Source organism: Meles meles, chromosome X, assembly GCF_922984935.1.
Source record: "Meles meles chromosome X, mMelMel3.1 paternal haplotype, whole genome shotgun sequence".
Lineage (NCBI taxonomy): Eukaryota > Metazoa > Chordata > Mammalia > Carnivora > Mustelidae > Meles > Meles meles.
The window spans coordinates 102,776,855-102,801,511 of record NC_060087.1 but is presented as its reverse complement, the minus strand read 5'-3'; the positions used below and the strand labels follow the sequence as shown (position 1 = coordinate 102,801,511).

General features: G+C 42.4%; 1 long non-coding RNA gene across 2 annotated transcripts; it reads right to left on the bottom strand.

Annotated features, from left to right (window-relative positions):
- Nucleotides 1-568: 568 nt before the first annotated feature.
- Nucleotides 569-24,630, bottom strand: LOC123935533. Of its 2 annotated transcripts, XR_006816917.1 has the most exons (4): nt 24,344-24,630; nt 6,754-6,891; nt 2,298-2,408; nt 569-674 (listed from the first exon to the last, which is right to left on the bottom strand). It is a non-coding gene; the product is annotated as an uncharacterized LOC123935533 (long non-coding RNA). The 2 variants fall into 2 exon arrangements; XR_006816916.1 differs by lacking the exon at nt 569-674 and having other exon boundaries at nt 1,693-2,408.
- Nucleotides 24,631-24,657: the final 27 nt, after the last annotated feature.

Genomic DNA, 24,657 nt, shown 5'->3' with positions numbered 1-24,657 from the left:
TAAGTCTATGCCCTCAACTGTAAAATGGGGATAATAAGGATCTATCTTAGCAGGTTGTTAGAAAGATTAAATGAGATGACACAAAGTCATCCAAGAAGAGTCTGGTAGAATTTGAGTGCTCACATATTTTTATTATTTAATCACATCTGGTAATTAAATCGAAGCAGCTATGGCCTGTTCTTTTCTAAAACCATAATGGACTCCTCCTAGAGAGCGCTGGGGCCTATGTGGTTACCCATCCTACTTGTATTTCAGGCACGGGATGGATGGAGCAGCAATGAGGGGAAGCGGAAACACAGACCTCTGGCCACTGGTCCCACTTGATGAGTAATACTGCATGGAGGACAGAAAAGGGGAAACTTAGACGAAACTTGTACCCCCCCCCAAATAAAAAATAAAAGGACAGCTCAGTATAATTATGCCCAGATTTCTGCTGGGAGAAGTTTGCAAACTAATTTTTACATAAAGGCCACCAGGCCAATTAATATCCTGAGTGCTTAAAGGAGTGGGGTAGTGGGAAGAGGGTAACTGGCGAGAGTTTTGCTCTCTCCCAACCCCCCACAATAACTACACTTAATGCTCCAGACACCACCTCCCTTCCCAGCAAACCTCAGTTTTTCAGACCCCGTCAGTCTGTTCCCAGAAACCTCAGGTGGTTTCAGCTTCCGTTGACCCTAAAAAACAAAAGAGCCGTTATTTTACCAGCAAAATGAATTTATTGAAGAAGAGCAGAGGAATTGTAATTCAGAACAAGCAAACTGCGGCAATCCATAGGCAAACCCAGAGAACAGAGGAAAGGGGCTTGCTTTCCCAGGGGAAAAGAAGCTGGGAGGGACTGTTTCATTGAGTTCTCACTGACTGGGCTGTTGCTGGGCAAGGAGAAATTCATCCTTCCTCAGGCTGGGATACCAAAAGCAAGCTGCTTCCTGCTGGGAATTGTGGGATAATGCTTCTTCCAGCAAGAGGTAATGCATGAGAGCTCCCCCTTCAGGGTTTCCTGACTCCATTTTAAATAAAGTTTCCTTTATTTTCACATCACCCCGTTTTGACCAAGGTCTTTTTCAAAAGCACGGCTAATCAAAAGTCAGCGTTGTGTTGTGGTGGTTTTTTTTTCATATTTAGTGTTTTCATCCCCTTGGTGTCAGAAAGGATCTTTCCTGGTGGTCATGTCCCACATGAGAGGGAAAGTGCGTAGACTAGAAACCGGTGAAGTCACATCTGAGTAACAGGGAAGAATAGGAGGGAGAACTGTCAGGCATTTCCCATCTGAGATAAACGTTGAAGATCATCTCGAAGTGCTGAGCTAGCATCTCCCTACTGGGCACGTTATTTCTACGAAGGTTTGAGAGGCAATATGTATAAGTCTTAAAACTGATTATAAAGGTGATTACACACACCCGGTGTGCCCGGGTGGCTTCGTCAGTTGAGAGTCTGACTCTTGATCTCAGGGTTGTAAGTCTGAACCCCACACTGGGTGTAGAGACTATTTAAAAATAAAATCTTTTAAAAAGCGATTATACAGAATAAGATGAGCAGAACTTCTGCAAGGCTAAAGGGGTCTTTTCCAAAAGTCTTGCAGGGGCACCTACATGGCTCAGTTGTTTGAGCATCAGACTCTTGGTTTTGGCTCAGGTCATGATCTTGCAGTTATGGGATCGAGCCCCGAGTAGGGCTCCATACTCAGTGCGGAATCTGCTTCAGATTCTTTTTACTTCCCCCTGCCCCTCCCTGGTCACTCACTTTTGCGCTCTCTCACTCAAATAAATAAACAAAAATCTTTATTAAAAAAGCCTTGCAAAGAGGAGTTAGCTCATTTGTATTTCCCTTGGATACAGGGGAACAAATAATAAATAGGGAAGAACATCGAAGTTTCTGGTGTCAGATCCAACAGTCAGAAAGGTTCCCTTTTTGCAATAGATCAGAAAGAAAGGGAGGAAATAAGGTAAGAAGCAACAGCGAGAAAAAGATATACAGGTCTGGTCCAGTCATCTTGGGAAAGTTGTCTCCTTCAGCTGTCGTCTGCTTCCATTCCTAGAAATCTTTATTTCCAGGTACTCAGGGAATATGCAGATCTAGTCAGGGTTTGGCGCTTTCTTTAGATGTGACACACAGAAGGCTGCTTGGCTGGCTCAGTCAGAGGAGTGTGCAACTCTTGATCTTGGGGTTGTGAGTTCGAGCCTCACATTGGGTGGAAAGATTAGTTTAAAAATTGAACCTTTAAAAAAAAAAAAGACGTGACACATGGATCCAAGAGTCATTCCTTGGAGTTTCGCAGTACAAGGGTTGGTTAACAGTACCTGAAAGGGGCCTTTCCAACAGAAGAGTCTTTCCGTAGCTGTCTTTTCCAATAGATGAAATCTCTGGACTGCAAGGTATGACGCTTTAGATCTTTGTCTCCCAGGAAGGCACTGTGGAAAGATTGTTCCACTAAAGTGTGGTTATTCTCAACAGAAGCAATTGGGCCTATGCAGTATTTAAGTATATCTCCTTTGACCATTTGTGGATCGAAAGAAGCAGGAGCCAAGTACATTGGCCATCCTGTGATTATCTCAAAAGGTAAGAGTTTATAGGTTCCGAAGAGGTAGATCTAAAATGTAGGAAAACTAATGGCAGTGCTTTTGGCCAGATTATTAGAAGAGCCTCTACAAATTTTGCTTAACAATACCATTAGTGTGTTTGACTTGCCCTGAGGATTAAGGGTAGTAAGCACAGGAGAAATGTTGTAACAATGCCCAAACAACACAAACCTGTCAAAGCAAGTTCTCTGGTCACTATGAAGTTTGAGGGGAATTCCCCAGGTACGGATGATTTTTTTTCTAGTGGGATTTTAGCCACAAAAAAAATAGCAGTCCGGTGAGAAAACATACAAACCATTACCAAGACAAATTTATATGCCTGAGATGGACGAAGCTGAATAAAATCCATCTGCCAAACTTTGATCCATTGGGCAACTTACAGTGTCCAGAAGCAGTGCACACAGGTTTTCCCAAATTATATTTAAAGGCAGGTAGGGCAAGCAGAGTAGGCACTGTGTGGTCTTGTTAACATCTACCCACCAGTATTGGCTCAAAGGTTTTCATTTTATCAGCAGACCAATGACTGGATACATATACAGTAGTCAGTACTAGGAATTTTAGAGTCTGTGGTAGCACTGGATTATTATTTGGCCCAACCCAGAGTTTTCTTTTTTTTTTTTAATTGAACCAGCAGTTATTAGGCTTTCAATATTGTTTTTTCCTTTTCTGGGGCTGATGGTTGGGCATCTCTAGTCAATTTTTCTAGATTATCATTTGGGGAGGGGAACATCCCTTTGACCATGACAGAGGTTTGGCTGTTGGTTCCTTCGAGAGCAGCATTCTTTGCAGAAATATCAACTAGGTGGTTTCCTCTGGCCTCCAAGGAATCCAGCTTAGAATGTGCAGGGACCTTAATACCGGCCAAAGCATCTGCCAAGTGTATGGCATCTAGTAGTTTCTGAACATAAAGGCCATTTTTTAATTTTGTCCCCACTAGAAGTGAGGAAGCCTTACTGTTTCCTTAGCACTCCAAAGTCAGGAGTTACTTCAAAGGCCTACCTACCGTCAGTATAGATATTTGCAGTTTTGCCCTTGGCTAAAATGCGGTTGGAGCAAGAACAGCCTGTTGGGCCAGGATAGCTGAGGGCCAAGGTGCTCCCTTAATGACTTAAAAAAAAAAACCTGTAATAGCATACCCAACACAATATTTACCATTTTCACCTTTTAAATAAGAACTATTGGTAAACCACCAACAGTCTGCTTTATGCAAAGGAGCTTTCTGTAAGCCATCACAGGGAGTCTGACAGTCATGAAGAGTGTTGTTTACAGAGAAGGAAGAATGGTGGCAAGGTTAAGATTAGTATAGCAAGAGACTGGAATCCAATTTTTCACAGCAGCCAGCTAGCCTAAGAAAATCTTACAACTGGCTTCGTTTTGGGAAGTTCAGGATGCCATGAAGCCTATTTGGATCTATGTGTAGCCTTTGTTCTGAGCTCAGGTGCTGCAAGTATCAAACCAGAGTCTGAGAAAACTGCAGTTTCTCCATGGAAACCTTGCGTTCCTTTAAGGCTAAGAGCCTAAACAGGTGGATGCTGTCCCTGCAACGCCTGAGAAGGGGATCAGAGAAGCAAGTGCCTGAGTATTGTAATAAGGCAGAACTTCTAGTTACCTTTTTATCTCCTAAATCCACTTTTAAGGTTTGGGAGAAGTAGGAAGGACTTTCAGCAAAACTCTGGGGCATTACTGCCCAGGTACACTGCTCTTCTTCCCCAAAAGGCAAAGAGATAATTGACAGACCTTATCCACAGAGAAATGAATCACAGTGAAAAATCTGACGGAACAAATACAAGATGTTGAAGGGTCATCTGATTCACCGAGCTGGCAATTTTCGTCGTTGCTATCAAATTCTAGAATTATCTCCCCCTTTTGGGAGAAAAAAATTCCAATGTTATTTTTCTAAGAAATCTCAGCCCAAAAATTGAATAGGGGCAGAGGAACTAAGAAGAAAAGAATGAGTATCTCTTAAAGGAAACAAGAAGGAATGGGTTTAAAGATAGTAACGGGTTGAGGTTTATGAGAGACCCCCACTACTTGAACCATTTCAGTACTTCGAGCAGGAGCTGTTTAATAACAGTAGGACTGCGCACTGACTGCGTAGGTCTGGTGTCGACGAGGACACAAAGAGATTCATCCCCAGTCTGGAGAGTTTCTTCTCCAAGCTGGTAAAGAGGAAGAATTGGGAAAAGCCCCTGTAATTCTTCGGAGTCCTGTACCTGGGAGTTCAGAGGGCCCTGGAAAGGCTGGTTGGAGGGCTGAAGGCACTTAGAACACTTACCTTTGAAACAATCTTTCTTCCAGTGTCCAATAATGGCAGAGACCAGGAGGGGGTTGCTTTTGTTTAAGGCGCTTCCATTTGTTAGAGTTGAAAATTAAAGATTTTAGTGGTCTTCCTTGTAGCTGAATTCTCTGGGGTGTGGGTGGGCCACTTTGCTAAAATAACTGAATCTGAAGCAGACAGTTTCCCATTCCATCCTAGCCCTTTTAACTACAAGGGGAAAATCCAGATTCAGCCCTTCAATGAACACGGAATTGAAGGGTACCCGAGTGGATTTAACATCTGTAGGGAGGCCACAATTTTCCTGAAAAACAGTTTGGAGGTGACTGTTATAGTCCTGCAAAGGTTCATGGGGTTTCTGAGTACAAGCTTCAATCTTATTCCAATCAACAGGTTTTGGGAAAGCCCTAGGGACTGCCCAGTGAAGCTGTTTAGCAATTGCCCAGCCTGATCATATAAAAAGGCATGGGGTTGGTCTCTCATTTAAAGTTCTAAAGAGGGGCGCCGGGGTGGCTCAGTGGGTTAAAGCCTCTGCCTTCGGCTTGGATCGTGGTCCAAGGGGGTCCCAGGTCCTGGGATCGAGTCCCGCATTGGGCTCTCTGCTCCGCGGGGAGCCTGCTTCCTCCTCTCTCTCTGTCTGCCTCTCTGCCTACTTGTGATCTCTGTCAAATAGATAAATAAAATTTTAAAAATATATAAAGTTCTAAAGATGGGACGCCTGGGTGGCTCAGTCGCGTTTGGCTTAATTATCTTAAGCACCTGCCTTCAGCTCAGGTCATGATCCCAGGGTCCTGGGATGTAGTCCCACATGGAGCTCCTTGCTCACCTGGGAGCCTGCTTCTTCTTCTGTCTGCCACCCTCTCCCGTGCACCTCCCCCCACCCCGCTTCCATGCTTGGGGTTCTCTCTCTCTCTCTCTCTCTCTGACAAATAAAGTCTTTGAAAAATAAAGTTCTGAAGATTTTTTCAGGATCATCCCAATTAGCTGTTTTCATCCAGTGCTGGGCCTGGCCTTGAACAAGCATGTGAACTAGCCGATACAAATCTGAGGAAGCTGGTTGGTAGGTCTGAATGACTACATTAAATTCCTTGGCAAAACTATAAGGATCTTCAATAACTCCCGGAAAATCTTTCACTAGGGCTCATAGTTCAGCCTTAGTCCAGGGGCCATGGGAAATTAGGAGCTTAGCATCAGGATCCTCTAAGAGTGTAATTTTAAAGGGGCCGGTTTTAATGGGTTCAGAGAAAGGAGAGGGGAGAGGTTCAGAGAAAAAGGGAAGTTCACTGAGAGAACAAGAATGAGGAAGCAGAGGGTATAAAGGATGTAGAGACAGAGACAAGGAGGACAGTGGAGGAAGAAAGAGGCCTGAAAAGGTTTTTTTGTCTTCTTTCAATTGTTTGTTCACCTTGGTTAATTTAAAATGGTATTTTTTTTAAAGAGATGATTTTAGAGTCTTGGATACTCTTGGAAGCTTCAAGATATTAATTGAAATAGGTATCCCACTCAGTTCATTTTATTTTAGAGCTTCTAATTTGGTTCTAAGAAAATCAGGTTTGGGAAGATCCAAAGTTCCCCGTAACAGCCATTGGAGTCCTAAGTAATTTTGTGTTAAGTTGATCCAATTAGTTAAAAATGCACATGAGGAGGGACCATAGTTTTAAACATAAAACTGGCTGGGGTCCCAGAAGGACGACCCTCCTGAGAGAATTGAGCAGATTGAGAACTCATTACGGAGAGAATTTAGCAGATTGAGAACCCATTACTCAAAACCAGAGGTTCAGGAAACAGAAGAATACTCACGAGGAAGGACAACAGTTTCATTAAAAAAAGTTTTAAACAGATCCAAATGAAGTCGGAGAGCTCAACCAGAAGGAGGGAGCTCAGATCCGAGAGTAGACTTACCAAACTAAAGGCAAGATGACTCACAGAAGCAGAAAGCACAAGGCACTAACGTAGGTACTTTACATGGTTCTGGGGGTAGTTACTTCCTCAGGGGTTCCTCTCCTTTGGGTCCCATCTGGGTCACCATGTAATGCTGACCTTAAAAAGCAAAAGAGCCAGTTATTCTACCAGCAAAATGACTTCATAAGGGAATAGAGAGGAACTGAAACTCAAGATAGGAAAACTACGGTGAACCACGGGCAAATCCAGAAAACAGGAGAGGGGCTTGCTTTTAGGAGGGGAAAGGAAGAAGCTGGGAGGAGCTGTTTTGCTGAGTTCTCACTGGCTGGATTGTTGCTGGGCTGTGAGAAATTCTTCCTCCTGCTGGGGCGTTATAAGGTAAGCAGCTTCCTCTTGGGGAATGTGAAATATGCTTCTTACAAGCAAGCAGTAATTCATGAGAGCTCCCCCTTCAGGGCTTTCCAATTTTTAAATTGTTTTTGAAGATTTACTCTTTATTTATTTGAGAGCGAGCGAGAGAGATCAAGCACATATGGCTTGTAGGGGAATGTAGGGGCAGAGGGGGAGGGAGAGAATCTCAAGGAGATTCCCCACTGAGCATGGAGCCCAGTACAAGGCTCAATCTCACAACCCTGAGATCAGGACCTGAGCCAAAATCACGAGTGGGATGCTTAACCAACTGAGCCACCCAGGAACTTCCTGACTCCATTTTAAATGAGGTTTCCTTTATTTTCACACTTCCTACTTTATAGCCTCTGGACTTTTCCCAAGTCCTTCCTCCCAATCAAAATGTACCTGTTTATTCCCTCAAGGCCATACTCTTTATTAGATGTCAGTGATATAATTCAGGGTTAAGGCATACTAATATTTTGATGATTCTGTTTCCCACATGCCCCACATAAGAGTTTCAAGGGATGGGGGCACCTGGGTGGCTCAGTGGGTTAAAGCCTCTGCCTTCAGCTCAGGTCATGTTCCCAGGGTCCTGGGATCGAGCCCCGCATGGGCCCTCTGCTCAGCGGAGAGCCTGCTTCCTCCTCTCTCTCTGCCTGCCTCTCTGCCTACTTGTGATCTCTATCTGTCAAATAAATAAAATTTAAATATCTAAAATAAATAAATAAATACTTTTTAAAAAAGAGTTTCAAGGGATGTATTATGAAAGAATATTAAATCAGCAAAATGTTTAGGGACCTAGTATAAACCTGGCATTGGCCTAGATCCTATAGCACTGTATCAAAGAACAGAAAAATTGCCACTGGGGCACCTGGGTGGCTCAGTCAGTGAAATGTCTGACTCTTGATTTTGGCTCAGGTGGTGATCTCAGGGTCGTGAGATTGAGCCCCACATGAGACTCCGTGCTCTATGCTGTCTACTTCTCTCCCTCTCTCTCTCCCTCTGCCCCATCCCCTGCTCACACACTTGCACACTCACCCTAATAAATAAAATCTTCTAAAAATACTTTATAAAAAAAGAAAAATTGCCACACTGGATCTATCCAGCCTACTACCCAGTTGCTAACATTATCAACAAAGGACATGCTCTGGAAAAAACAGAGATGGGGTGCCCAGGTGGCTCAGTCGGTTAAGTGTCTGCTTTGGCTCAGGTCATGATCCCAAGGTCCTAGGTTTGAGACCCATGTCAGGCTCCATGTTCAGTGGGAGAGTCTGTTCTCCCTCCACCCTCTCCCTGCTTATGTGCGTGCTTGCTCGCTTGCTCTCTCTCTGAAACAAATAAATAAATAAATAAAATCTTTTTTTTAAAAAAAGAAAGAAAAAACCAGAAATGGAACATTCAAACAACCTTCCTGGCAGGCTTTTTAGACAAACATAGGAAAGGCTTTAAAAATTAACACACTCTTTGACCTATAATTTTACCCCTAAGAATTTATGCTAAGGAAGTAATAAGAGATATTTACAAAGATGCAAGTGCAATGATGTATATTACAACATTATTTATAATACTGAAACAATCTAAATATCCAAAATAGAGGCCAAGGTAAATAATTCATTCTGTATCCGTATGATAGAATGTTGTGTACGTTAAATTCCTATTAATACAAAACTCTTTGATGACAAGAAAAACCTATTGCTGATTGTGAAAAAATTTTTAAAAGATTTTATTTATTTATTTGACAGAGAGAGATCACAAGTAGGCAGAGAGGCAGGCAGAGAGAGAGGGGGGATGCAGTCCCCTGCCGAGCAGAGAGCCCGATGCGGGGCTCAATCCCAAGACCCTGGGATCATGACCCAAGCCGAAGGCAGATGCTTTAACCCACTGAGCCACCCAGGCACCCCTGATTGTGAAAATTTTTGTTTTAATTTTATGCATAGAAAAAGACTGAAAAGATTTACCTTAAATGTTGAAAATAATGTTTGTATCAAAATGACAGGAATATGAATAACCTTTTTTAAGCTAAATGTTCTAAATTTCCACAAGAAACATTCTTTTTTAACTGGGAAAAAACAATGCAATTGTCTATTTTTTAAATGGAATATTCCCTGAGAAGGACTATTTGTCTTCCTTAAAACATCAAAGAGTAACAATATTCCCAGCTTCTCCTAATGTAGCCATTTATAGTTTTTCATTCGTAAATGTGTTTAACGGTTTTAATCCTTTTCACTTCTGGTAACTTGTGTTATTATTTTTTTTTGAAATAATTATACATTCAACAAAGGTTACAAGGAATGTAGAGAGAAGTCCCATGCACTATTTCCTCAGTAGCCCCAATGTTAGCATCTTATACAACTATAGTGCAATATCAAAACCAAGAAATTGACATTGGTACAATCCTCGGTGCTTATTCAGATTTCACCAGTTATACATGTACTCATTTGTGTCTGGGTGTTGTGTGTGGGTGAGTGTTTAGCTCTATATAATTCTATCAGATGTATAGCCTTGCATAACAACCACCACAATCAAGATCTAGAACATTTTCATCACAACAAGGATCCCTCATGTTGTACTTTTTTAAAGATTTTATTTATTTGAGAGGGAGAGAGAGAGAGGGCATGAGTGGAGGAGGAACAGATGGAGAGGGACAAGCGAACTCGGCACTGAGAGTGGAGTCCAATGTAGGGCTCAATCCCATGACCCCGAGATCACGACCTGAGCCAAAATCAAGAGTCAGATGCAAAATTTTAAAAAACCAGTATTTTTCCTTATATTAACTGGTACAACTCCTTGCTACTCTTTCTATATTTTTTGCCTGCATCTTTTGATCACCTCTTCATCTGATACCACTTTTGTACTATAATGTCTATAGAGAGAACAGGGAAATAATTTAGTATTTCCCAAGAGTGCAGAAAAGTTGTTTTTTTTGTTGTTGTTGTTGTTTCCCAACCCATCACTGACTAATGTCACATATATATTCTGGGTTGTTGTCAAATTTGGGAAAACCTCTATATCATTTCTTGTCTATATAAGCTGTAAGATTTTAGGCTGTGTCAAGTTCTTTACGTAATGACTAATCTTAGATAAGCTTTAGACTTACTGGTTTAAAAGTATTCCCTCAAGTCATTTCTACACTGGTACAGCCACCCATAACTTAACTATATGCAGAAGTGATAAGAAACCACATAAATATACCCTGCTAACCCCAAATAAATGTATCTGAAATGCAATTTCTCTTTGGTTGGATCCCCAAAAGAATAGTTCCAGTAAAGGGGCACCTGGATGGCTCAGTTAAGTGCCTGCCTTTGGCTCAGGTCATGTTCTCCACATCCTGGGATCCAGCCCTATATTGGGCTCCCTGCTTGGCAGGGAGTCTGCTTCTCTCTCTCTCTCCCTCTGCCCCTCCTTCCTCTTCATTATCTTTCTCATAAATAAATAAGTAAAAATCTTAAAAAAAAAAAAAAAAAAGAATAGCTCCAGTAAAAACAGAACTCTCCACAGAAAGCAAACAAAGGCAGAAAATATAAAAGGAGCAAAAGTGTTTTCTGGGTTGGATGAAGATAAGAACACTTATTTTTAATACACCTTGTGTCTTTACAAGTAGATTTAAAGTTAATAAAAGTATTCCCCTCTCATATACATTTAAAGTAGTCTAATGTTGTGAATTCCCTTGACAGAATTAGGAAAACCATGTCCCAGAAGAATAAAGCCTCAGAGGAAACCTGCTGGAGCTCATCTGTGGCAGGAAAGCCTTCCCCACCACTGAATTCTAAACCTGTTCTGTGGCAAAGACTTCTGAAAGGAGAACAGCAAAGACAGAAATCCTAAGGAAAAGATGGGACGGATTTAGTCATACTAAACTTAAAAACATCCATGAGGTTAAAACAAAACCAAACATTAAAAAAAACCCTAGGGAAAAAAAGTACTTGTTATTCATATTACAAAGGAGAGCACCAATACAGAAATCAATCAAAAATTTTAAAGCATGAAGAATCCAACAGAAAAACTGGCAAAGAATATGAACAGGCCATTCACAAAGAAAGAAATACAGAAAGGCAAAAATTGAAACAACTGCCAAGGAGTTAGGGAAACCAATCCCTCTCACCCTGCTGTTAGGAATATAAATTAGTTCACCTTTATACAAGGCTACTTGACAATACAAAAATGACACTAACACTGGGGCGCCTGGGTGGCTCAGTGGATTAAGCCGCTGCCTTCGGCTCAGGTCATGATCTCAGGGTCCTGGGATCGAGCCCCGCATCGGGCTCTCTGCTCTGTAGGGAGCCTGCTTCCTCCTCTCTCTCTGCCTGCCTCTCTGCCTACTTGTGATCTCTTTCTCTGTCAAATAAATAAATAAAATAAAAAAATCTTTTAAAAAAAATGACACTAACACTTACAAGAAGCTTGCTCTTTGCTAAGTACTCTGTGAAGTGCTTTGCGCTGATTAAGTTATTCAATTCTCACTCAGCTTTATTGATATTGAATGTGCATCATTTATAATAATGAAAACTCAGGACTCCTCAGACCCCCAACAATAGGGTTTGGTTAAATGGATCATGGAACCTCTCTCTATACGACAGGACTGAAATGATCTGTATTTACCGCATGAAAAGCTCTCAAAATATAGTTTGGTTTTTTTCAAAGATTTTATTTATTTATTTGACAGACAGAGATCACAAGTAGGCAGAGAGGCAGGCAGAGAGGAAGGGAAGGAGGCTCCTGCCGCCCAGTGAGCCCAATGCGGGGCTCGATCCCAGGACCCTGGGATCATGACCCAAGCTGAAGGCAGAGGCTTTAACCCACTGGGCCATCCACGTGCCCTAGTTAAGTTTTTTTTAAAAAGACTACAGAAGAGAATGTATGATATACCATTTCCATTGTGTAAAAACTGCATGAATAAATACCTATCTACATATGGATATGTATGTAGAAAAATCTTGGGGAGGAGCACCTGGTGGCTCAGACAGTTAAGCATCTACCTTTGGCTCAGGTCGTGATCCCAGGGTCCTGGAATCGAGACCCACAATGGGCTCCCTACTCATCAGGGAGCCTGCTTCTCCCTCTCCCTCTGCTGCTCCTCTTGCCTGTGTTCTCTCTCTCAAATAAATAAAATCTTTTAAAAAAAATCTTGGATATATATAGCAAAATGATGACAACGGTTATTTCCAGGTGGTGGGATTTTAGATGATCTTGATTTTCTGCCTTACAGTTTTCCATGAATGCCTTCTGAAGTTTTGCTATCACTACTCCTGGGCAGCAGGGGTAAGGTGGGCTTGAGGGGCACATGACCTGTGGAGTCACACACAGCTCCATCCTTACAGAAGCCGATGTTTTGTTTAAGAGTCTACGGTCCCAATTTTGAAATTCTGAATAATTCCTGAATAAGGGGCCCCACATTTTCAGTTTGCACTGGCTCCTGCAGATTCTGTCGTGGGTCCTGTCAGGAGTACACCTTGCCTCTTCAGCTGTCATCCTGAAATGGGTGATCCTGCAACGGTCACCACTCTGAGAACTTGCCGTTTTCATTTTCCTTCCCTCACGCAGAAAGGAAAACCTCTCGACAAGGAGGTTTTGGACTCATTTTTCCCACCGTCAGCTGATTGATCAACCCTCTCCCTGGACAAGGAAAACCTCTGAGGACAGACTATTTTTCTTCCCTATTAGATTTTAGCTTTACACTCTCTCCTAGCCCCCAACAGGATTCATGGGTGTCCCTTACAATATCTGCCTATACTTTCCAAAATGCCGATCCTGGCAGGGGAAAAATCTGTTCTTCGGAGTAACACACTCAATCACAGCAACTACTCTAGCGTCAAACACATATGCGTACATTACCTATGTACGTTGTCCTTAGGTCATTCAGTAATGAGCCCATGACTGCGGCCATGAGATCTCCTTACAGTTTATTCCCATCAGCTAAGCTTTTCATTGTCACAAACAGTTTCATCTCCACTTGGAGATTTCACGGTGCATGCCTCCCTTTAGATCTTTTGTAAAGATTTATCTTTTGAAAAACTAGCTACCCCCCCATCCCTAAGAAATCATGCTTTTGAAATGTCAAAATAATATCCTTAACCTCCTTTATCTTTACCTTTGCTTCCTATTTCTAAGGCAGCATCTACTCAGAAGAGGGTCACAGTCCTCTAGTGACTCAATTCCCTTTAAAACAGTGGTTGTGACATCTCATCAAAAGTTTCATGAGGTTAAATATTTTATCTGCATGCTACTTAATCCTTCAAATAAATCCAGTTAACTAGATAAGCATTATAGAAATCACATCTCCTCTAAGAAATTCTTTTGGTCCAAATATCTTCTACTAGCTTTTCTGACAGGAAAGTCAAAATTCCCAGTTCTTGAGTCACCTCTGTTGTGCCACACTTACCACATAAACGAAAAAAAATCCAATTTGGGATATTTCCAAATAGACATAAAAGTATAGGGAACTTAACTGCAATTAAGTTCCAGGTATCCATTACTCACCTTCAGCAATTACATTCTGCCAATCTCAATCATCACTTTTTAATTTTGTTTCTTGATTTAGAGGAAATTTTGAGCATTGGGTTCTCACTAGGAATACAGCCAAATTCATAGTCTCACTTGAAATAAAGCTGTCACCTCAGTAGCAGTTATCTAGTTAGAATCTAAATGCATTCCCCATTCCCAGATTCCCCATCTCTAACCAACCTGCTCCCCGACTTCCCCCTCTTCCCACCCCTAAGCTGCAACTGGCATTTGTCCCAGCTAACTGATCTAATGATCTAATCCTTTCTCCTTTCAACTATGGGAACACGGGATAGGGAGACTTAGAGAACCCATTTGTTCAGCATTCTGCAGAAGAGGCAAAATTGCCTTCTGACCCATGCATCCCAGGGCAATTCCGTTTCACTTCTTTTTTTTTTTTTTTAAATTCTATTTATTTATTTGACAGAGAGAGAGATCCCAAGTAGGCAGAGAGGCAGGCAGAGAGAGAGGAGGAAGCAGGCTCCCTGTGGAGCAGAGAGCCCGATGCAGGGCTCGATCCCAGGACCCTGAGATCATGACCTGAGCCGAAGGCAGCAGCTTAATCCACTGAGCCACCCAGGCGCCCCCCGTTTCACTTCTTTACATTCTGGAGAGGTGAACAAATAAAAGCATTAGAACAAAAAAAATTTTTTTTAGAGCTTTTGTTCAGAGATCTGAGTGGCTCAGTTGGTTGAGCTCTCCACTCTTGGTTTCGGCTCAGGGCATGATATCCTGAGATCGGAGACGGAACCCCATTTGGCTCTGTGCTCAGCAGGGAGTCTGCTTGAAGAGTCTCTCCCTCTGCCCCTCCCCCAACTTGTGCACACAGGGATGAGGGTGCTCTCTAATAAATAATTTTTTTAAAAGATCTGTTTAAAAGTATGCTATGTCTATGTATGAGAAAGTGGGTATTAAGCAAAGAAGGCAAGAAGAGCAAGGTTCAGAGGGAATAAGATGGAGAATTAAGTTACGGGTCTCGTAAAAGGAAGCAATACTTCTGGGCTGCCTCTGACACTTGATCTCCTTTAATCTTCCCAACAATTTGAGGTACAACTGAATTCCCATTTTACATATGAGGAAACTCAAACCTCAGAAATCCTGTGGCTCCAGGCACCCAGTCTGTGAATGCTGGAGGAGGAATTCAATCATATGTGACTCGAAGCCGTGCTCTTTCTACCTAAGCAGTGGGCTTGGGAGCACTGGGCAGTGGCACAGGACATTTGTCAGGGTCCCCAGGACAATCTCTTTTGAGGGCTCAGCCTGCAAACAAATGCCACTTTGTAATGAGACTTTCTCTCTTTCTCACCAGATGGTCCCCTAAATTAGTTGAAGCCTGTGGGCCTTAAATATAAAATAGGCGGATGCATGTTGATTATAATACTGCAGCTTGGTTTTCATCACAAGTGTTAGGCTTAAAATGTAAGAATGTGATTGACTTATAGCATTTTCTTTTTAAAGGATGAAAGTTCCTTGCACTTGATCAGCCCAGACCCTGGAAGCCTGCCTGCTGCTCTCCATAACACAGAGAATGACACCCAGGCGGGCGCCCGAAAGCAAGGGTTCCATAGCCATCTGCCTAGGACAGGCCTGAGCCACACGACTTTGACCCAGTGTACACTGCTGATGTTGCCCCTCTGAGGCCCATGGGAGGCAGTTCGTGCTCTTCCTCCCTTGGTCAAACGAGGCAAGTTGTGTTTCCTCAAGAAGCTCCCGGCTTGCTGCAATATTATCCTTCTTTGTCATCAGCATTTACCTGACCCTGCCTGGATCTAGAAGCTGATCCATCTGGACTGGACATCCGCCCTTTTCTTCCCCACTGAGCTGGAGGGGAAAGAGGCAGCTTTAAAACCTGCTTCTCTTATACTCATACTTAGTATGCCTGTTTTGTCTGGCTGTAAAGGCCCACTCACCTACAGCTAGGAAAAATCCTGCTCTTCTATCTAACTTTGGAACTGAGAAATCAGTCTTTATTGAGACAGGCTTCTCTTCAAAGCATGGCAGCTGGGGTGGAGTGGTGGCAGCAGAGAGGCTGCGGGATCCAGGAAGGGTGAGGAGGAAGGCAATGCGGAGCGGAGAGGAGCAGTCGCCTCAGGGAAGGGAGACGGGAGACGTTATCACAGGGTTCAGCAGGCAGCAGTAAGGAAGATGGTTCCCGATTCAGGAAGAAGGGAGAAGGGGCTAAGTACCAAGCACTATGCTAGATGCTTTACATATACCAAGGAAGGTGGGACCGGAAATGAGGAGAAATTTTTGAATGCTATGACACGGATTCAGGCAAGAAGTAATGAAGGACTTAGCAGAATGATAGCAGTTTGAATGGAAAAGAAAGAAGAAATAGGATTCACTGTGAGAGGAGTTTCAGCCTAACTTACCAACTGACTGGGTGCAGAGGTCAGGGAGAAGGAAACCAAGAGAGCTTTGGGTTTTCATAATAAGTGACTGGGAAGATAGGGGACATTAATAGGAAAATGACTGTCAGGAGATGGACGTAGGCGAGGTTGATCAATTGGGTTTTGGACCTATCTAATCTTTAAAAAAAATTTTAAAGGTTTTAAGAGAGAGAGAGAATGAGAGAGTGGGAGGAGGGGCAAAGGGGAAGGGAGACGAAGAGGGAAAGAATCTCAAACAGACTCTGAGATAAGTGTGGCTCCCAACGGGGGGCTCGATCCCACAATCCTGAGATCATGAGATGAGCTGAAACCAAGAGTCCGATGCTCAACCGACTAAGCCACCCAGGTGCCCCTTGAAATTTTTTTTTAAAGATTTTATTTATTCATTTGACACACAGAGACCACAAGCAGGCAGAGAGGCAAGCAGAGAGAGGGGGCGGGGAAGCAGGCTCCCTGATGAGCAGAGAGCCTGATCCCACCATCCTGAGATCATGACCTGAGCTGAAGGCGGAAGCTTTAACCCACTGAGCCACCCAGGTGCCCCTGAAATTATTTATAATACAAATTCTCAAACATAGAGAAAAATTAAGGAAATAGGATACCGAAGTCCCACGTACCCATTACCTAGCTCGCCAATTATCAATTTATGGCCCATCTTGTTTCATCAATACCCTTACCTATTCCTCCTTTCCCCAACTAGATTATTTTTTTTTTTTAAAGATTTATTTATTTGACAGATAGAGATTACAAGTAGGCAAGTAGGCAGAAAGGCAGGCAGAGAGAGAGAGAGGAGGAAGCAGGCTCCCAGCCAAGCAGAGAGCCCGATGCGGGGCTCGATCCCAGGACCCTGGGATCATGGCCTGAGCCGAAGGCAGAGGCTTTAACCCGCTGAGCCACCCAGGCGCCCCCCCAACTAGATTATTTTGAAATAAACCTCAGATACATGATACCATCCATAAACACTTCAGTATGTATTTCTAAAAGATATTCTTAACATAGCCACATAGAATTATCTTACCTAAAAGAAATTAATCATCACATACTTAATATCATCAATAAGTATCCAAATTTCCTCAATGGTCTCCTTGTTGATTTAAAATCTTTTTTTAAAGATTATTTATTTATTTATTTGACACACAGAGATCACAAGTAGGCAGAGAGGCAGGCAGAGACAGAGGAGGAAGCAGGCTCCCCAATGAGCAGAGAGCCCAATGTGGGGCTCAATCCCAGGACCCTGGGATCATGACCTGAGCCGAAGGCAGAGGCTTCAACCCGCTGAGCCACCCAGGCACCCCTCCTTGTTTATTTATAACTGATTGGCTAAAATCAGAACCCAGATAAACAAGACCCACTGAATGTAAGATTCTGTCTAAAACTGCCATGTAGACATATCAAGCAGGCAACTAAAATTTCAGGTCCAAAACTCAATGAAGAGGTAGAGGCCAGGAATACAGATTTAGAAATCATCTTCCCAGAGGGATGATGAAGCTATTTGAATAAATGAAGCTGAGCAGATACCATAGAAGGAGAATATAGCAATAAGAATGGCTCACGGGGGGCACCTGAGTGGCTCAGTGGGTTAAAGCCTCTGCCTTCAGCTCAGGTCATGATCCCAGGGTCCTAGGATCGAGCCCCACATCGGGCTCTCTGCTCAGCAGGGAGCCTGCTTCCTCCTCTCTCTCTCTCTCTCTCTCTCTCTGCCTGCCTCTCTGCCTCCTTGTGATCTCTATCTGTCAAATAAATAAATAAAATCTTAAAAAAAAAAAAAAGAATGGCTCACGGATAAAACCTTGGGGAACAACTACATTCAGAAAGAAAAGAAAGAGCCCCCTGGGATGGGGATGGGAGTAGTTTGAGAAAGAAGTGAAAAGCTGAAAAAGAAAACAAGATAGTGATGTCACCAGAGCCAAGAAATGAAAGCACTGCACAGACGGAGAACCACGTAATTGTGCTCGCTTCATGTTTTCCCTCAAAAGAGTCTTGGGCTGGGCCACCTGGGTGGCTCAGATGGTTAAGCACCTGCCTTCAGCTCAGGTCATGATCCCAGGGTCCTGGGATCCATCCACATGTAGGGCTCCCGGCTCAGTGCAGAGCCTGCTTCTCGCCCTCCCTCTGCCATTCCCTCCACTTGTCCTCTCTGGCTCTCTCTCTGTCAAATAAATAAATAAAATATTTTTTTAAAAAAAGAGTCTTGGGCTAAATCTCAGTCCCTGCTCTACTGTGTGACTTTCTAGCTGTGCTATACATTAAGCAAATCATATCTGTAAACCTAACATTCTTCAAATGTAAAAAACAGGTGAGACCAGTCCTTCCCATTAAAAGGCTGTGTAAGGATCAAATGAGAAAGGGATCCATGTGAAGAAGGCCTTTTTTACTGCAAAGTATTGAACAAATATGAGAGGCTATTCACTCAATACATCTTTACTGCTTTTATTAATGTGAAAATATACCTTAACTGTTGAAGGGAAGGTTAAGTTTCTAATATTAAAAAATGCTGAATTTCAAAGGCCATAATTCTCAGAGTCTCATACTAGCTAGCTCTTATGAGCATCTACTGTCTACTGGGCACTGTTCTAAATCCTCCAAATAGGGACAGGGGCACCTGGGTGGCTCCGTCAGTTAAGAGTCTGCCTTCAGCTAAGGTCACGATCTCAGGTCCTGGGATCTAGCCCCACATCTGGCTCTCTACCCAGCAGGGAGTCTGCTTCTCCCTCTACCTCTGCCCCCTCCCCCGGCCTCTGCTCATGTTCACTCTCTTTCTCAAATAAATAAATAAAATCTTTAAAAAAATAAAATATATCCTCCACATACCTTAACTCATTTGAGCCCCTCAAAATCGTATGCGATAGGTACTATTATGAGTCTTGTTTTACAGATGAGGAAGCTGAAGCTAAGAGGAGTGAACTAACTTGCCCCAGGTCACACAGCTAGGAAACCGGTGAGCCAAAGTGCAAGCCAAGTCTTTCCTATGCCAGAAACTGACCTCTTACTCACTACAAAGTTCCTCTTAAAAATATGTCTTGAGGGCGCCTGGGTGGCTCAGTGGTTTAAGCCTCTGCCTTCGGCTCGGGTCATGATCTCAGGGTCCTGGGATCGAGCCCCACATCGGGCTCTCTGCTCCGCGGAGAGCCTGCTTCCTCCTCTCTCTGCCTGCCTCTCTGCCTACTTGTGACCTCTCTCTCTGTCAAATAAATAAATAAATAATATTTTTTAAAAAAATATGTCTTGAAAGAGGCGCTTAGGTAGCTCAGTAAGTTAAGCATCTGCCCTTGGCTCAGGTCATGATCCCAGGGTCCTAGGATCGACTCCCGCATCAGGCTCCTTGCTCAACAGAGTCTGCTTCTCCCTCTGCCCGTTGCTCCCCCTGCTTGTAAGCTCTCTCTGACAAATAAAGAAATTTTTTTTAAAAGAAATTAGTCCTTTAAAAAATATATATGCATTCAGGGGCACCTGGATGGCTCAATCCTTGGAACATGCAACTCTTGATCTCAGGGTCCTGAGTTCAAGCCCCACAATGGACTTAGAGTTTAAAAAATTTAAAATTAAAAAACAGTGGAAAAATAGGCTTTGGAAAATTATAAGATCACCATATTATAACCCTAATGAATCACAGATCTAGGCATCGAGCATCAATGCAGCTATTATCACAGAAACAACCAGACATTATATGGCTCCTGAAGTAAGCACACATTCACCATCTATGAAGTTAATTTTGCCCCCATCACACCCCAAATGGAACTTGAACCAAACAAAGCTTTTATTTAATTTTTTTAAAAGATTTTATTCATTTATTTGACAGAGAGAGATCACAAGTAGGTAGAGAGGCAGGCAGAGGGAGAGGGAGAAGCAGGCTCTCCACTGAGAAGGGACCCAGATGTGGGGCTCGATCCCAGGACCTTGAGATCATAATGAGAGCCGAAGGCAGAGGCTTAACCCACTGAGCCACACAGGCGCCCCCAAACAAAGCTTTTAGATTAGGGTTACAGTTGCCAGATAAAATTTAAGACACCAAATTAAAGTTGCATTTCAGATAAACAACAAATAATTTTCTTAGTATAAGCATGTTCTATGCAATATTTAATATGTCCCATGTATTATACTTGGGGCATACTTTTACTAAAAAGTATTCATTGTTCATCTGAAATTCAATTTTAACTGAGTACCCTGTGTTTCTATTTGCTAAATATGGCAATCCTACTTTATTGTTTTTTAAAGATTTTATTCACCTATTTGAGAGAGAGAGAAAGAGACAGCATGAGTAGGGGGGAGAGGCAGAGGAAGAGGGAGAAGCAGACTCCCCACTGAGCAAGGAGCCTGATTCAAGGCTTGATCCCAGGACCCCGGGATCATGATCCCAGCCAAAGGCAGACGCTCAACTAACTGAGCCACCCAAGTGCCCTGGCAATCCTACCCATTTATAAGAAACACAAAGGACTGAGAAACATACTAATTTGAATATTCACTAGATGTTTGATTACATTAAGAAATCATTAATTTTTCAGTTGTCTAGTTATATTGTGGGGTTTTTTTTTTAAGAAGTTATCTTTTACAGATACACATTGAAATGTCTGTGGATGAAATCATATGATGTCCTGAAGGTCCTTCACAGTAATTTGGAAGGGAGGGAAGTGGATGAGATATAGATGTAACAAGACTGGCTGTGAACTCATGATGTTGAAGCTTCCTCAAAAGCACATGTGATTTCACTACACTCTTCTATTTCTGTGTGTGTTTAAAATTTCCCATAATAAAAAAGTTTTTTTTTAAAGATTTTATTTATTTATTTGACAGAGAGAAATCACAAGAGAGGCGGGCAGAGAGAGAGGAAGGCTTGAAGCAGGCTCTCCGCTGAGCAGAGAGCCCGACACGGGACTCGATCCCAGGACCCTGAGATCATGACCTGAGCCGAAGGCAGCGGCTTAACCCACTGAGCCCCCCAGGCGCCCCAATAAAAAAGTTTTTAAATGAAGCAATACCTAGCACAGTGACTGACACACTGTAAATACTTAATATGTATCTGTTGGTAGGCAAATTTTTTTTTTTTTTAAGAAAGCTCTCAGATGGCCATCAAATGGAAAAACATTCTGGAAATGAGATTACAAGCATGAATATGCCTGAAAACACAAATGAGATTCATTTAGGGACCAAACTATACTCAAATGGAAACAATAATGAATTTGCCCAGACAGGGGAATTTGTTTATTAAAGATGAACAGTTGTGAAAGTCTGGGAAGAAGAGGTATATATTACAGGAACTTAATCTGGGTAAATACATAAGACATTTTTAACCCTCCAAAAAGATGTTATGTGGAAAACAATCCACCTTAGGTTTTCTTCAATATGAACTATTCCAGTGAACTGTGTAGAAAGTCATATTAATTTCCCAAAGGCCATTGGACAGATTTTAAAATTTGAGTATTCACATGCAAATAAATTGCCAGTTACTAGAAATTAATGACTTCTCATGCTAAATAATGCATGCACCTGACAGGATGTCTTTATCAAAAATGTAGTATTGTCAGTTTTAAATGCAGTCTTGCTTTAAGTGCTGGGTACATGAGGACAACCAAATTCGAAAGCAATCTCCTGCACAAGGTGTAGGCTAATGTGTTTAGTGAAGTGTTTAGTGGAGGTACGTGAAATAAGCTGTTTGTTTTGTGCTTAATATCCCTCTATATGGATACATTATAATTAATTCAACCATTTCTCTTATTGATGGATGTTTCCCACCTCTGCTATTATAGACAACAATGCATTTACTCTTCTACATTTAGCCTTACATTCTGGTGCTTTAATTTCTGGGAGAGAGATTATAAGAAGAAGGTTGGCTGAGCCAAGAGTATAAATATTCTTAATTTTAATAGATGCTAATTGCATGTATTTCTAAATTAGGGCTACAAATGTGGAATGGTGTTCTAAAAATGCAATCACTGAGGACACCTGGGTGGCACAGTTGGTTAAGCGTCTGATTCTTGGTTTCTGCTCAGGTCATGATCTCAGGGTCCTGAGATCAAGCCCTGTGTTGTGCTTCGTATTCAGTGTCTGCTTGAAATTCTCTTCTCCCTCTGCCCCTCCCTGCCACAAGCTGGCTCGTGTTCTCGATTTCTTTCTCAAATAAATAAATCTTTATTTAAAATAAATCGGTAATTGCATTTTAAATTATTTAACTACAAGCCAATCATCTTACTAACTTCACTACAAATGCTAAGTAAATTTCGCTCTGCTTTAAGTGGAAAACTGGGTTCTCTGACAAATTCCCATTAACAGTGCCTTTGGTGTTAGAAATCCCATGGTTTATTCTATTTCAGAGCATACTGTATCAGTACTTCCAGTCTGGTATATCTTCCTGCATCAGGAAGTGGCATTTTATTTTATCTTTAAGATTTTATCTATTTTTTTGACAGAGAGAGACACAGCAAGAGAGGTAACACAAGCAGGAGTGGGAGAAAGAGAACAGGCTTCCCACTGAGCAGGGAGCCTGACGTGGGGCTTAGTGCGGGGCTCAATTCCAAGACCCTAAGATCATGACCTGAGGCAAAGGCAGATGCTTAAGGACTGAGCTACCCAGGAGCCCCAGGAAGTGGCATTTTAAATTGTAACCTTGTCAGTCTCTGAATTCTGTGTTCCGTTTCAATCTGTCCCTTCTTGGTCCTTTTTTTGCAAGGAGAGACTGGTTCTCTGCACTCTTTAAAAAGGTATTTTTTTAGGGACACTTGGATGGCTCAGTGGTTAAGCATCTGCCTTCGGCTGGGTTCATGATCCCAGGGTCCTGGGATCGAGCCTCCCCACCCCCGCAGTCGCGTCCCACGTCAGGCTCCCTGCTCAAGGGAGAGCTTGCTAGTCTCCCTCTCCCTCTGCTCCTCCACCTGCTTGTGTTCTGTTTCTCTGTCAAATAAATAAATGAAATATTTTTTAAAATAAGATAATAAAATAAAAAGGTATTTTAAAAAAAGATTTATTTATTTTAGAGAGTGCAGTGAGGAGGGGCAGAAGGAGAGAACCTCCAGCAGACTCCCCACTGAGCACAGAGTCCAAGGAGAAACTCAATCTCAACGACCCTGAAACCATGCCCTGAGAGGAAACCAAGAGTTTGATGCTCAACCAACTGAGCCACCCAGGTGCCCCACAAAAGGTATTTTCATTAGTAACTTCCCCTCTTCTATTTTTTGTCCCTCTAATCTTGAAGATCCCTTTAATGGCTCTTCTTCCGATTCAAAAGTAACAACTGCTTGTTAGAACCAGTAAAACAATTCAATATGAGGATGTATAAAGACAAAGCTCATCACCTCCACCTCCTAATATAATCAATATTAACAGCCTGCTGAGTCTCTCACAACTTTCCCTGCTCATACAAACAGATCACATATACAAAATTTTGTTTACACCGAAGTATAATCATACTATACACATTGTTCTGCAACTTGTTTCATTCAACTATGTATGTACATACACACACACACACACACACACATATATTTATATATGTGACAATATCTAGTACTTAACAAAATATAGCGGAGATACTCCAGTCTTGGGTTCCTTTCCAGTTCTAAAATTTGCTTTTGTGTCCCTTCAGAGAGCATACTACCACTATAATTATTTGTAATGAATTTCTCAATGTCTTCCTTCCCTGCTAGACTGAGAACTCTATGAAGGCAAGGGGCCAATTTTGTTCGCCCCTCTATCTCCAGAATTTAGGATAGTGCTGCCAGGAGAGTAATTGCCTAAAATCTATTTGTTCATTGTTTCAGTGATTCCTGAAACCTGTCTACTTAAACTGGGTCATTGTCAATACTCAAACATTTATCTTTAAGAACTCAGGCCCGAAGAAAGCCACCACTCAGTGTTATTTGGATGGAACCTAGTGACGGTACATTTTAGATATTTGGGGAAATTTGTGTTTTTTAGCAAAAAAAAAAAAAAGCGAATTTTAAAAGGTCACGTGTTTAGCAGAGAGTTCTGCACTTGTAATTACTGGATTCTAGTCCCACTTCCAACATAAATTACCGTGTGGCCTTTAGGAAGTTCCTTTCCTTTCTGGTCCTGGGGTCCTCATCTGTAGCTCTAACATTCATTAATCCCACAAATATGTACTGTCTGCTGCGCGCTGGCACTAGGCTAGGTGCTAGTGATACAGGGATGAATACTAATAACAGCCAACATTTAATGAATGCTTACTCTGTGCTTGGTCTTTACTAATGGGAGTCCTATGCACTCTCATTTATCTCCTACGAACACTACCGTGATAGTTTCTGTACTTTACAAAGGAGGGAACTGAGGCATAGCGAGGTGAAGTAACTTTCCCAGCATACCAAAGGACGCGGTGAAGACAGGATTGGATTCCAGTCAGTGGGGCTTCAGATGCCATTCCAATAACCACAGAAAATCCTTGCCCTCGTAATTCGAGGAATATTTCAGTGGCCTGCATTTTGGTTCCAGCCCAGAAATACTGGGTGGCGCACCCTTCTCATCGATACGAGGGTGCAACGATGCAGTAGCACATTACAGAAACCACTGAGAAACCTGAAACAAGCGCTGCAAGAATCAACGCTCTACCTCGCTCTCGTGGTTTCCACGCCGAGGTGAAGAGGTGGGCGGTATCAGCGAGTCGTTCGCACGCACGCCT